The 15,316-nt window shown below is 39.1% G+C and overlaps 1 long non-coding RNA gene across 2 annotated transcripts; it reads left to right on the plus strand.

Moving 5' to 3' along the window:
* The first annotated feature begins 1,529 nt into the window (after positions 1-1,529).
* LOC121061835 lies at positions 1,530-14,800 on the plus strand. Of its 2 annotated transcripts, none has more exons than XR_005815297.1 (4): positions 1,530-1,568; positions 10,242-10,375; positions 10,968-11,082; positions 12,876-14,800. It is a non-coding gene; the product is annotated as an uncharacterized LOC121061835 (long non-coding RNA). The 2 variants fall into 2 exon arrangements; XR_005815298.1 differs by lacking the exon at positions 1,530-1,568 and adding an exon at positions 5,680-7,603.
* The last annotated feature ends 516 nt before the right edge of the window (positions 14,801-15,316 follow it).

A 15,316-nucleotide genomic window follows, 5' to 3' on the forward strand; every position in this document is an offset into this window, starting at 1 on the left:
CTCAGGGGCTAGACTCAAGATGGATGGATAGAGCCTCAGTCACAGTTGTGAGAAGATTCCGTTGCCTGTATTCCCTATGGTGAAATATGGGAGTGGGGCTTGTGAAGTAAAGTAAGCTTTTTGGCATAATGGAGCTCAAAGACTTCCTTCTTAGTGTTTTAAATTTCCTTCTTACTGCTTTGGGTTAACAGCCAATGTAGTAACAGCATTTAGGCATTGTTTAGCTTGTTCTGTGAAGCACTACATTGCACTACCTCTCTCCTTTTAATATCTGACAATATCTGAGCAAGGCACATACTGTTTCTTAACATCTCTTAAACAATGTAAAGAGGAAAAATACACAGCATTTCTCTCCAATGGCTAGCAGAACATTCAGTCAATGTGTATAATTAATTCTCCACTGAGTATAAGGTAAGATAAACAGCTGTACATCACACATACCCAAAACACCTTGACAGAAATCTCTGTTTAAGTGTACCTGGAGCAGGACAGTTACCAGGAGGACAACAGCCAGCAAATGACTCTGATGAAATGTACTTCAACAAGCTTTACCCTACCCATTCTTCCTTCTACATCTATGTGATGACAAAATATTTCCCAGGAGATTTGGTAGGCTGCTTACTTGACCTGCCAGGTTGCTGTAGAGATTTCTAGTGGTAGATGTCTTCCTGCTAATGGCATGGGAACCTATTGGATGAAGAAAGCTTTTGGTAAAGACAGGGAAATTGTGTTAAGATACTGCACTATTGCTAAACATCTGTGCAATTGGTGGACCTACAGGTGACAGTGTGTATTGGGTTTATGTGGCAGGGTTTTCATAGCAGGGGCTGCAGGGGTGGCCTCTGTGAGAAGAGCCCAGCAGATGTCTGATCAGAGCCAGCTCCAGATGGCTCCAAAGGGACCCACCACTGGCCAGGGCTGAGCCAGTGAGTGATGTTGTTTGGGCCTCTGGGAGAGCAGATTTAAGAAAGGAAAAAACACTGCACAACAGCAGCTGTGAGGGTGGAGTGAGAAACTGTGAGAGAGAGATAGCCTTGCAGACAACAAGATCAGTGAAGAAGGGTAGAAGGCAGACGAAGGAGAGCAGGAGGTGCTCCAGGCATGCAGCAGCAGTTCCCCTGCGGCCTGTGGAGAGGCCCCTGCTAGAGCAGGCTGTCCCCCTGCAGCCCATGGGTCCCACATGGAGCAGATCTCCACACTGCAGCCTGTGGAGGAGCCCCCGGTGGAGCAGGTGGATGTGGCCTGGAGAAGGCTGCAGCCCGTGGAGAGGAGCCCATGCAGGAGCAGGGGGCCTGGGGGGAGCTGCTGCCCGTGGGGGACCTGTGCTGGAGCAGTTTGCTCCTGGGGGATGGACCCCGTGGTACGGAGCCATGTGGGAGCAGTTCTTGAAGAGCTGCTGCCTGTGGGCAGCCCCTGCAGGCTCAGTTCAGGAAGGACGGCATCCCGTGGGATGGACCCCACGTGGAGCAGGGGCACAGAGTGACCATGAAGGAGCAGCGTAGACAAGGCGTCAGGGACTGACCGCAGCACCCGTTTCCCTGTGCTGCTTGGGGAGGACACAAGAGAGGGTAAAGGAAGTTTTTTTGTTGTTGTTGTTCTCTCACTGCTCTAGCTTGTTAGTAATAAGCAATAAATTACATTAATCTCTCTTATGCTGAATCTGTTTTGCCCATGACAATAACTGTTGAGCGATCTTCCTGTCCTTATCTCAACCCTTAAGCCCTTTCCATTGTATTTTCTCCCGCATTGGGGGAGTGAGGGGAAGTGAGAGAGCAGTTGTGCTGGAGCTCAGCTGCCCAGCTGGGTAGAACCACCACACAGTGGTCATTGCTGGCAGCAGCAGCACCAGCAGGAGGCTGAGGCAGACCAAGAAGCCCTGAATTCAGCCCAGGGTATAAAACACAGGATCTGGTCTGCATGAGATGTTTCTGCCAACAGCACTTTCTGCTTTTCCTCATCCTCTTTGTCTGCTAATGCCTTCCACAGAGAGCAATTTGTCCAGACAGCTGCCATCACCCAACTCTCTTGCTCTTCCGAACTTGTCAAAGCTGTTATTTCTTCCTCTTTGGTTCCTGTATGTAGAGGGAGACACAGAAAGAACATAGACAATTAGAACTAGTGACTTAATGCAGAGAAACTGTGTAGAGGATCCACCTTCAGCTGTCAAAGTCAGACCAGGTGTTTACTGAAGTTTTAAACACTGTCCTATAACTTAGACAGTAATGATGTTCTTCATAGCCCAAGGATCACCAATGAAGTCTGTATTTTGCTAATATAGGCAGTGTCCATCATGGGCAAGATTTGTTCATTTTCAGTTCCTCCAGACTTAGGAACAAGGATGACTTCAGTAAAGTAGGTATTTTGTTCACAGTAAGGATATTTCTTGTGCTGTCATCAACATTGTGTTACTATCCTATTGTTCTGAAATGATACCTCCTTTGGGGTAGGAACAGGCTAGACATCAGTAGCAGTATAAAATGGAAAGGAAAGTTGCAAATGCTGTCTGGGAAATTGCACAGAGGTTATACTTTGGCTGCAGTATAGTCTGCAAAGCAGAACTAGCCTTACCCAAGAAAAGCTTTACCCTACTGGTAGTCAAAAAAACCCACAGTATTATTACTTAAAAATCCAAGCCAGTTCATTTAAACCTGGCTTATGTATTTACAAATTACACTGCAACGTATATAATCTACCAATATTTGAAATTTTGTTTTGCCTATAACACACTGGTACATCTCCTCCAAAGATGGTGAGACAATATGTTCTTCAAGGGAGAAAAGCTGGGGAAAAAATATGGGGCACATGTGGCCACTTGAAGATTGGGAAGGTCCAGAGGGATTTGTGTGGGCTGTAGGGGTGGGAAAGGTATAGAAGTTCTCTTGGGATAGGAAAAGACATAACTGTTCCCTCTTTCTTCCACTGCCCCGGTAGGTCCTACTCAGCTATCTGTTACATAAGGAAGGGAAGAGGCAGGCTGCTCTTGCTACCAGCTTTGCTCTGAAAACCACAGTCCTGTCTGAGCAGCCTTTGAGTTTTTTGTCTAAATGACTACTACTGAACAGCTGGGGATGTAGGGGAATGTTTGACTTGAGCCATGGTCCTGGGCTGAATCTGCTGACCAAAGGAGGACACTGTGTGACTTGTGTTCAGGAGCACCTGTTCTGCTGACAGTGACTCCCTAGGAAGCTACTTAGGCTTTTGTTTGACCTGAAATGCTGGCTCCATATTTGACGTACATTAGCAAAGCAAACAGGCTCTGCAGGGAACCAGGAGCATTTGCAGGGCTGAGGTATGAGGAGATTGATGGGATTGCAAGCTGCAGGTTGGAGGGTGGCTGAATTCAAATGCAGCCACAACCAAAACGAACTGCTTGAGTATCTTCAGAAAAGTCTGGTATTGGTTAATTTGGAAGAGTCTCTCTGAAAGAACAACAGTATTGACTTCACAAGATCTCTGAGGAAAATAAAGACTTGTGTTTGACCTCATCTCACCCCTCCATCATCTGGCAGTAAGTTAGGTTCTATTCATGACATCAGATATGCAGTTCAGAAGTCTGAGCTGCCTTCAATTCATTGTCTTCTAATGATCCCTGAGCAAACAGCTCAGTTGGTAGTAGTCCTTATGTGTCCCTTAGTTGGGAAGTGGGGCTCCACTTTGCAGATGATACCTTCCCAGGGAATTATGGCTTTAGTCACACTCCTTTAAACCATATGCAGCAAACCAAGCTTGTACATGACTCCATATGATGGTTGCACAGCAAAACTGGAACAGTGCTAGTGCTCAGATGACCCCCCTCAATGCTGGGAAAAACTGGAGCAGTGACATGCTTTTCAGAAGTCTATGGTGCTTGTTTTCCACTACTCTGACCCTGTAACAGCTACGTTCTACTATGCATGACTCCAAGTGGGTTCTCTGTGCGCATTCCCTCCAAGGATATAAAAAATAACACTGGCTTTCACTTCACTTCACTGTTGCCTAAACAGCACAGTGATCATGGCTTTTACCTTATATGACCTGACTTTAGTAATTTTGACTGTATGACTGCTCTTCATTAGTAAATAGCTACCTGGTGTTTTTGAGATCAAATCCCAGGGAGCACGTTTACTTAATAATAGACAATCTATGCAGCAACATATGGGAGGGTCATTAAAGAGGGTTCCCATTATATAATTAGGATTAGATCTCTACTTGCCCTTCTTCACAATTAAGGCTTGGCCTACAGCTCTGCTTCTCTGAGATTTCCTGCTTAAAATCATGCTAAAACTTTAACTGACCCAAGATGACTCATTTCCAGCCAGTTCTTTCTCTTGTCCCTCAAATGACTGCACCTTTCTGAGTAGCCTTGAGCCTCGTCTTGCTGCTAAATAGTGCGTGGGGTCTGTTTCCCCTCTGCTGGCCCTCCAGAGCATCCTGCTGGACATCTGTGTGACAACAGACCAGCTCTGCAGAGTCAGGGAGGGAAGGAGGGAAGTGAGGACATGGTAAAGAGCTGCATCTGGGAGCATGGAAGCATACCCCATGGTGTTGCACATTTTACCAAGTGAGGTTTACTTTCAGCAAAAGCTTCAGGAAGACTTTTTCTCCTGGTGATCTTGGAGGATCATCGTCTCATATAGATATGCCTCAGCAACTTCAGACTGTTCTCATTGTGCCACTGCCAAACAGATTTTTGGTTTTGTTTTGCCCAAATTTTCAGTCTTCCAAAAGTGGAGAAAGCAGTTAGAACAGGGTGAAAATTCAGACACTGTGCAAATTTAAAGGTGAACCTAACACTCATTAAACCTAGAATTATACCAGTAAGGGATTCAGACTTGCAATAGCTCTAATATTCATTCTCTTTCCTGCTTTCTAAAGAACTTGTCTTATGCTCCTCATTTTTCATAACCTTTCATTTATTTTGCTTTGTTTGGGTACCTGTTATACAGGATCATGGTTTTATAATTTCCAAAAATTGGAAATACTTGTTTTATGTCTATAACCTACAGAAAAGAACAGGACCAAAGCCACGGTAACTAACGTTTAACGGTTCCAGCAAATTAGGTTTATACTACAGGACTACTGCAAGTAAGCTTCCTTTCATGTCTTATTCATGGAAAATTGGAGTCAAGTTTTCCTTATAGTTACACTGCAAATCTCATATAGAAAAATGAGGATCTCAGACCTGTAAAGCTTTAAAATATTTTTTACTAGAATATCCTACTAATGTTACTTAAAGAATGAAAAATAAAAGAAAAAAGGAAAAAGCTGATTTCCCGTGTTTTCTTTCTTTCTTTCTTTCTTTCTCTTTCTTCCTTTCTTTCTCTTTCTTTCTTTCTTTCTTTCTTTCTTTCTTTCTTTCTTTCTTTCTTTCTTTCTTTTTCTTTCTTTCTTTCTTTCTTTCTTTTTTCTTTTTCTTTGAACACCAAATTAAAATGGTGACATCTGTTTTATAAATGATAAATTGATATTCCTCCTGGCTTTTGAAGCAAATATGACAGCCCATATAAAATTCTTGGTAGTTTCTCACAGTTAAAGAATCCATTTGTTCTCCATTTTTCAACATAGTTGAGCTTTTTTTTTTTTTTTTTTTTTTTTTTTTTCCCATTGCCATACATATTGCTTGTAATTTATAACGTTAAATGAGCATTTTATACTTTTTGAACAATTAACAAAAATAATTACAAGGTCCTCAGACTTATTTAGACTGCCATGAGTGATCAGTTATTATGATCCATAAGCATATAATAGACTCAGGCATCTCTTGGTGATGGGAATGGCAGCTTGCGGTGTAGAGAACAGGAACACATGGGCTGATGTGAACACACTTTGTGCATTAGTTGTCAGGTATTCATGTTTGACACTGTTCTCTCTGCATTTAAGCAACCACAGGGAAGCAAGTTTTTTGGGCTGGGTACTAATACCCAGGGATGGTACCATGTCTGCCACTCAGGAGAAGGTCTGCTATGTAGAATAATGAGGAAAGCATTCTCTGAAGTAGCTGGCATATGGGGTTTGGAAGCTCTCAGTTTGGAGAGGAACTTGATTCTCAGTGCCTTGGTCACCTGTTAGCTCCTGAACCCTCAAAGCTTGGTTTAAATTTCCCAGAGATATTTGATAAGCAGTCTGTGTAGTTACTTTTTTTTTTTTTTTTTTTTTTTTTTTCCCAGCTCATCTGTCGCTATCCTCTCTCATCTCACCTTTAAGAGAGATATGTGGCTTTTGTTGTTGTTTTATTTCTGTTGTAGACAGTACTGCCCTTCTTTGTGCTAACTGCTGCAGGCATGCTGAAATCTGTACTGGTTGTATGGCATTGACTTTCTTCATAGCAGATTGCACGATGCTTTGCTTTTGACCTATGACCAAAACAGTGTTGATAACACACTGTTGTTCTATCTGTTGCTGAGCAGTGCTTGCATAGCATTGAGGTCTTCTCTGCTTCTTACACTGTCCCACCAAGAAGGAGGTTCGTGGTGCACAAGAAGCTGCGAGGGGGCACAGCCAGGACAGCTGGCCCAAACTGCCCAAAGGGATGTCCTGTACCATATGATGTGTTCAGCAGTAAAAGCTGAAGGACAGAAGGAGAGGAGGGGAGTATCTGAAGTGATGGTGTTTTCTTCCTAATTAACTAAGTGTGCCCTGCCTTGATGTCACTTGCAGCTTTTAATTTACCTGTTAAACTCTCTTTATCTTGATTTACAAGTCTTCAACCTTTCTTCTACAAACGGGTGTGTGAGCTGTTGACCAGGGTCAAACCACAACAAAATAGTTCACCTTTATTTTTCACAGATTAGTGGAAGATGCAAAGATTTTTATGCATGACTCTGCTTTGTGGCTTACTTCTCCAAAGTAAAAGCATGCTGTTCTTAATCCTAGTTATTAATGATTGCCTATGAATACACTTATCACTAGACAAGGCATAAGGAAAAAACTAGCAACATTACTCTTCTCAGGTAAAATAAAAGTTCAGTAACTTATTTTCCTACCCCCCAAAAAAACAACCAAGAATTACAAAGGAACAGCCTATGCAGTTTCTATGTGTGATATTTTCTGAATAGCATGATATTCAGAAGTTGCTTCCCAGATTTTTTTTTTGGTGCAGCTGAAGGGGGACAGTTCCCTTCTCTTAGAGAGAACCATATTTCCATGTGTGGTTCTAAGGCTATGATTCATGTACTATCAATAAATATGACGTACAGTCAGATGAATCAGGGGTGGAAGAGCTCAGAATATGGGATACAGAAGGCAAGATGGTTAGTCTGTGGGATTGCCCAGCCATGGGGCTGTCGGAGGTCCATGTTCTTTGATGTTTTTATTTAGGATGATGGACTCCAATAAATTGTTCATATATTGCTGGCGCCTATTTCAGTTCTGAAGTCATGCTGAGATAATGCCATAAAAATGCTAACTGTCTCCAGAATAGCTCTTCTAGGTTCCTATTGCAATTACTAAAGTAAACATCCGTTTCAGAGTTGTTGCTTCTAGACAGAGATTTGTTTGTTTGTTTATTTATTTATTTATTTATTTATTACACAGGACACAGGCTTTGGAATGGATAAACAAGAGACTGCCTCATTCACAGACCTTGTTTCTGATGTGTTTTGTAATAACATTACAGAGTTCTATGGTATGTAAATACATTGTAAAAATGCGTCATGTGTTCATGTATAAACTGGTTCGGTAGGCATGTGAATCCTGAAAAGTTGTTCTCGTACAGTCTGTGAACATTCTGGTTCAGCTTCACTCAGAACACACTGCAACGTCTTCATTATCCTGTCTCAGTTCCTCAAAGCAGTAGCTTTTGGAAGGTTAAACAGAACTCGTAATGAAGACCAACCCATAGAGCATTTATAGACTACCCAGTCCGTTCCAGGTTATTTGTGTTTACATGGATTCTCTTAGGTTTGGGCAGTCTCCCTTTGCCAATTAATCCAGCTGATCTTCTGTTGCCTATCCAAAGAATCTGTGAAATCTACACTTCCTCCAGGACAGAAGAAACTCTAGGCATCTTTCTAGGAGAGAAAATAGATGAGACAACTCCACAGAGTCTGTAACAAAATTTGGAAGGGCAGAGGTTCAAGAGTTTTGCTCTGAAAAGCCCACTTTGGAAGCTCACTGGCTCTGAATTAGATAAGGGAAGTTCTGTGCACGTATCCTGGAGCTATTTAATTTGAATATCTATGAAACAAATACAAGTCATTGGGACATTAATATTTCGCTTGAACTGACTTGAAATAACTTGTACATGGTTTTTAATGTAATTTTTCCATGTCTAGACTGTTAATGTGTCAGGAGACTTATTAAATTATAGAGCATGATGTTTCTTCTACGTTTTGTGGTGGGTGGAATAATTAAACTCAGAGATCAAACAAAGAGACAGATATTTAGGTACAAACGTTTCATATATTATCTCGTATCAATGGGTGTCTCCACTAATGATCCTATGTCTTTCATTATGTACACAAGAATTAAGGCTTTTTTTTTCATCTTTTTTTTTTTTTTTGTCTTGGTAAATCAAGCTAACATTATAATTTAGATAGAGTTAAGGTTATATGCATATTTGTTTAGCTAATATATGATGAAAGATGACTACAGTACAGTGGAGATAATTCAAGAAGGCATTAAATATGCAAGTAGTTCTACTTCTTTTGGTGGTGTTAGTCATGTGCCTAGAGAGAGAAACTGATGTGAATGTATTACTGGCCTAGGATTACTGTTATCGCAGACCTGAAACTTCAGGAAATGCAGAACATGTAATTTCAGGTTGATAATTTTAATTTTCCAGTGTTTATACTGAAGTGGAATGTGTTTGATGTAACCGTGATGGGATGAAGGGTTTGAGTAAAGAGAAGGCTAAGTTTGACAAAGATTTATATATATTTTTTTGTACCTCCATTTCTTCTGTTCATTCCAAAATGTGAACATTGTATGGTTCACTTACTCTGATGAGATGGGCAAAGTTCATACTGAAACACAAACAGTGACTAATACAAAAAATTGAAACTGTATGGTTTATTCAGATTTCTTCCAAATCCACTCATCATCTTACTTTATGGAATAGAGACTTTAATTCTTCCTCTCTTTAGGCATAGTAAATAAATGAAATTGTACTCATCAGCATATAGTTCAATGAAGAAAGCAGTGTTTTTAAAGTTTACAAAGGAATGGAAAAGGAATATTGCATGGACCACTTCAGAATGAGGAACAAAACTCAAAAACCTTTCCCATTTTGGCATTTCAGATTTTGCTGCTCTGTTACTGAAGGATTCCTGCAATGTACTGTAATAAACATACTAATGCTAATTTTAAACTTCTTCCAACGCTAACATTATATATACCAATAAGAGAAACCTTCTGAAAAAAAGTTTTTGCTTAAACATAAGCCAGAATATTATTTAAGCTTACTTTTGGTTTGAAGATTTTAGAAAATTGTACTTCCGTCCCTGAGAATAATCTTTTTAAGTGAATTTTTACAGCATATTTTGCTGGGAAAATCACCAGAGCATGAATGAAAGTAATCAGATGCCTTGAGCATCGTATTTTTCCTATGAAAGGTAAAAGTTCTCAATCATGAAAAATGTGAAATAAGTTGAATTCTGTAACTGGAACTTAATAGCTAGAGACTGTTTAAGACGAGTTTCTTTTCTTCTTTGTATATTTAAGAGTGAAACAACAAAGTTTGAAACTGATCTCTGCCTCTGGATTCTTCAAGAATTAATTGGGCAAAACAGGTTAAAGAACCTATCTGCAGGAGAGACAGTAAATTAAGTTCATAATCTCTCTCCCGTAAAGATAGCTGTACAAGAAATAATTTTATCTTTATTTTCCAGGCTACTAGAGAATTATTCTTTTAGATTTTTTTTAGAGGTAAACAGCTGCACAACGGCCACCCTATGGTATACTATAATGAGAAAAATCACCCTGAATTTCAAATAGCTTAAGGCTGGGCATGGTAAGTGTTGAAACTATCCAAGGTACTTCAGGTGGTTCAACTGTAATTGACATTTAAATACATACCATCTTTTACAAAAATTACAGTAATGACTTCAGTATATAATTTATTATTTATTTATTTTTTAACCTCAAATGGCAATGGCATTCCTGCTTAATAGCTTGGTATTTCTCATGTTGAAAAGTACATTCCTACTTAGAGAAGTATGTTGCTGCTCTTGGATACTGCCCTGAAGTAAAACAAAACAGAAGAAAACAAAAGTCATAAGTGCTTTATAAGATATTTCAACACTATGCTTGCTGTGTTCTGGCAGGACTTGCCGCACAAGAATAAAGGAAGGTTGAGTTCAGCACTGTGATATGTTTGGTGGGGGAAGAAGTACTGGTGCAAAGGAAGATGGCACAACCATGAAGCAGGCAGCTTTTATGGATGCTTCCTTTGTTCAAGGTACATATACCTATTAATCTCATTAACACTATCTGGTAATGTGAATTGACAGATTTGGTGATACAGTGTGGAAAATCAAGAGAAATGGAACTGCTCTAAACTGTTTTCCAGGAGCCAGGAAACCTAGTTTTAGCCAAGGTCAGAGTCTATATAATTTAAGGCTTCTGGGAAAACAATAGATTCATATTTTATATATAAATCCCTTATGTGTTCCCTTTTAGCTAGGGTAGAGGAAGAGCAGCAGGTGAACTCACCCATGAACTTAATGAACTTACTGTCCTTTTTATTTTTTTGCTGTTGAAATATTCTCCAGTAAGTTGAATTGCTTTCCTTATCCCTTTCTCTGAGCTGAAATCAGATTTCTAGTTTGTAAAGGTTATTACTCCTGGAGTTGAGCTGATCTTATAATAGCACAGAAAAAAAAAAAAAAAAGTAAAATGTACTTTGTCATGGAACTCACTATGATGAATTGAAGTATTTGGGGAAGAACATATTTTGCCATTGGAAGCCAAACTGGAAGATATTTGGCTTTGCTCCAAGTTGGATGCATATATTGGCATATATAACCAGTAGAGAATCATCTCTTTCACAGGATTTATTTATATTCTTGACAGTCTTTATATGGGATTTTGCCAGTCAGATCACATTTCGTGAAGGATCTGGGGAGGCAGCCAGACATCAGAGGCCAAACAAATCTGCTTGGCCAGGTAAACTTCACCTTCAATTACATTTGTGTGAATTTATATTAACTGCACTCATATGGGATTTAGTTTAAATGAAAATCAGTATAACCCATAGGGGAGCTTGGGTCCAAAATGACCAAAAAGTAAACAAAGTGATTACATTTTAAAGGAGAAGCTTTTGTCTTATGTTTGTAATAGTAGTCAATGAAGAGTATATTGTCAAGTGTTGCTTGTCTTTTTTTTTTTTTTCACTGCTTATTCCCAGCATAGGAGTTATAATTATTTAAATAATTATATATGTATACTATACTATAATTATAGGAGTTATGATTATTTAAATACCTTGAACTTTGATGGAACCCTCCGGTTACTGCACATCCTGTTGCAGAAAGGAATTTGAAATCTATTTCTTACTATGAGAATAGGGAAAATCTTAATGGAAATATTCATGGGATGTATCTGAAGTCTAAAACATAATCAAAAAACCCACCACCAACAACAAAAAACTTTTGAAGTTCTAGTTGTATTCCAGTTTAGGGGCTTCTCTTTAATGATGACATCAGTCATGGTGTAGAGCAGTCCAGTTTACACCTGTGGGGACACAGGCAGAATCAGATGTATGAAAGCTTTGGACACCTCTGACGCTTAGGTTTTTGAGCAGGTAGTTTACTTGTCTATAAAACGAGCATGATACTTATTTCTCACAAGGAAAATCCAAACATGTGCAAAACCTAAAGGGCTGAAATACACTTCTTGTTAGGCTTACTGGTGGGCAGTGGCTTTTGACCCTGCTCTTACTTTCTGTAAGCTTAACTGAGGACTGGCTGTTTCAGACCAAATGTTCCTTTGGGCTCAATGGGTGATATGTCTGTCTTCTTTTTAGAGAACTGCAGTCCCAGAAGTCTTCTGTCTCTAGGTGGAAAGTTGAATACTGTATAAAAATAAGTTTGTTCTTCCATTCTTTTTTTTTTTTTCTCTAGTCTTGTCTATGACTTACATTACATTAAATATTAATGAGCTTTACAAACAATAAATTACATTTATCCATTCACTCTCTGAGGTCCACTAGCTTAAGTCATGTGTGTCTAACCACCCCTTATCACCTAAGTTCAGATTTACAAAGCCCATTTTGCATGAGAACAAAGCAATAGCAAACTTAGATCTTATCTGTATATAAGATATACTTATCTGTATACTTGAACTTATCTGTATATAAAGCCAAGGAAGACTCATTGTTATTTTTTGAAAACAGAATTTCTTTATCATATTAGCTGTCCATGAACAGTTTTTGAAGATACTATAAATGAAGCAAAAGAAAAAAAAATATGTCTGGAAAAAAAAAAAAAAGTTGCTGTTAGACAATTTTCTAATCTGTTCAATAAAGAAAATCAGTTGTCTTCCCACATTTACTCTTGGACATCCTGAGTCTGCTATCTAACCTATGAAAAATCACCTTTTTGCTCCATCTTTATGCTGGAGATTTTGTGGCACCAGAAGTGATGAGCTCACTGCTTTTATTGCTTGAGAGACTGTGCTATGTATGATGCACACTATGAAAACCTGGCTTCTCTATACACAGTGCACCAGGGAAAGTGCATTTGGAGGCTGTATGTCTGTCTATTTATGTTGTTCTGTTGTCAGCAGACTTTTAGGTTTTAGAAAAGCATCATGGGGTAAATTTATAAAATGATGACTTATTTGTAGTATTTGATATTTTATTTTGTTTCTCCCTGAAACCACTGTGTATTTGGTATTTGAAGTTTGTTTTTCTCCCCTTCTTATCTAGTCCAACCTAAGGTTTTTTGTTTTTTTTTTAGGGGGATTTTAAGGAAAAGGCAGTCATCTGCTTAAGAATGAAACAAAGAAATTTGTGATGATGTAATCAATAACTGGTTAAGCTAGACTCAAAATGAAAAGAATGAGTTTTAATCACTTCTTTGGATCACCAGTTTATTCTATATCTGTTCTTCAGAAGTATCTTTCAGAATAAGGTTAATTTTTTTTTCCTACTATTACAATGAACTTGAGCAAAAATTGTGATCATTCTCAGTCTTAGAAAGTAAGCCTTCAATTTCTCCCTGCGTTTCCCAGCATTCTCACCCTCTTTGCCATACCACGTCTTCCAGAAATAAATGAAAGGTGATTAATTGCCACTCATGACTACAACATTGGAAGTAGAATAACATTACAACCCTTTTTTGAAGGACAGAAGGCACATGTCTCCCCTCAGAACATGGCTTCTGGAAGGCATGTTTTTAATCTGCTTTCTACAGATTGAACACTCTTTCCTCTTCACCACTACATTTAAAATTTTAAGGGTGAGGGAGGAGAAATTTTCTCAGTCCTCTACCACTATATGGTTTCAAATGATGTCTTGTGGCACCCTGGTGATGATGAGAGAGTGAAAGGCTCAGATTCATTTAGTCTTAAGACTGCTGAGGGTGATGTTCAGAGAAAGAACCTAACCCTTACCAAAATTCCTGTCTGTGCTTCAGAACCAAGGTCCTGGTATGTTTTCTACAATGCCTTCTATATTGATAGAGAGACAGACAGACTGAGAGATCTTTCTGATGCCATGAAAGCCATACATATGGGAGAATCTGTGTGTATATCTGTGTACATATCTATCTGTCTACTTACCTATCTCTAGCTATCTATATATCTATAGATAAAAGCATAAAAAAAAATAATAGGTAGATAAATAGCTAACCATACAGGCAATGACATAAGTTCACATGGCCAAAACACAAAGTTGATCATCTAGCTCATTTTTCCTCACAAACTCAGAACTAGAAGAGACATTTCTACTAACACAGACTTTCGCACATTCATGCAAACAGCCAAAAAGAACATGAAAAATTTTAACTTTATTATTGCCAAAATGAACCTATGATGGCAAGGGTGATGCTGCCTTGAAAGTCCAGCATACGCTTTGTCTTTAGGATGGTCATTCAACTTACGGGTAATAACCTAAAAATCAGGTACTAATGATCTCACTCTATCCATATATTGGCCTTGAAGTGAGACAATTAACCATATGGCCTGACAAATATAGATGGTGACTTATTTTATGTTACATATGTTACATGACTTTGCAATGAATAAGTGCTTTACATAGTGTCAGAGCAGAGCATCAATAAGCACTGCAAAGCATTCTGTCTTCTAAAAAAACTAACATTTTAAGTAGATATGCCTTGCTGGCTTTCAAGGTCTCCAGACCAATAACCCTGAAAGAAAAGGAGAGCTGTAATTAAGATTTAGTAAGAATTTACTGCAGAGGCATTCAGTGACTTTGCAGGCTTAAGAAAAAGCTGTATATTTTGAAGGTCAGGAGCACTACCAAGAACCACTCTCCAGTGACTTTTTAAGCTTTTATACAGTGCAATTTGAGAAACAAGATAAGCTGTCTTGTTCTCTGTTCTTTCTTGTGAGCTGCAGTTCAACATCTTGGGGCACTGAGCTTCTGAAGGAAAGGAACGCAAACAGAAGGTGAGTCTAGAGAGAAGAGATTGATCTCACCCTGATGATGACATAGATGATTTAGAGATCTGAAGTAACCTGAGGGCTAATGCTACAGAAGTATGTGGAGAAAACCCACAAGCAAAGCTTATATTTCATGACTTTCCTACCTGCTGATAACATAAACTGAATATCTCACGCAGACAGGTAGAGGGGCTATAAAGAATCTACAGCCTAGAGTTTCTTGCATCTCCAAAGAATAGCACAGGACAGTTAATTTTGGGGACCAAGAAAAACAAATCTCAATCAAGCAGCTGTTGGTGATCTCTTTCAATGAAATGACCAGGGAAGTGACCTGGCTTTCAAGGGAAGTACCTCAGTAAACTGCAGAGATGAAAATCAAAATAGAGCTTGACAACTTTTGTGGGGTTTGATAATTCTGTTAAATTTTTTCTTCCAGCTTAGTCAATGGGTTATAATAAGAGTTACAAGGAAGATGTTTGTTGGAGAGGCCCATTAAACTATTTCTCACAATATTTGAGTGCTAAAAAACTTTTTTTTTTTTTTTTTTTGGCGGGGGAGGAGGGAAGAGGAGGTGGTGTTACAACAGTGGAGATTACGGAATTACTGGAACACCTGTCTGTCTGCTAGGAGTGTCAAGATGGGTCTTAATACCTGCCCTATGCTCCAGATCAGCATCTTCATACTTCAAGCACAAAACATAGGAAGATGAAAGAAACATTACCAGATTGTTCTGAAAGATAACTGAGGTTATGCCAGGTAGTATTCTAGATAAAAA

Source organism: Cygnus olor, chromosome Z (genome assembly GCF_009769625.2).
Source record: "Cygnus olor isolate bCygOlo1 chromosome Z, bCygOlo1.pri.v2, whole genome shotgun sequence".
Taxonomy (NCBI): Eukaryota; Metazoa; Chordata; class Aves; order Anseriformes; family Anatidae; genus Cygnus; species Cygnus olor.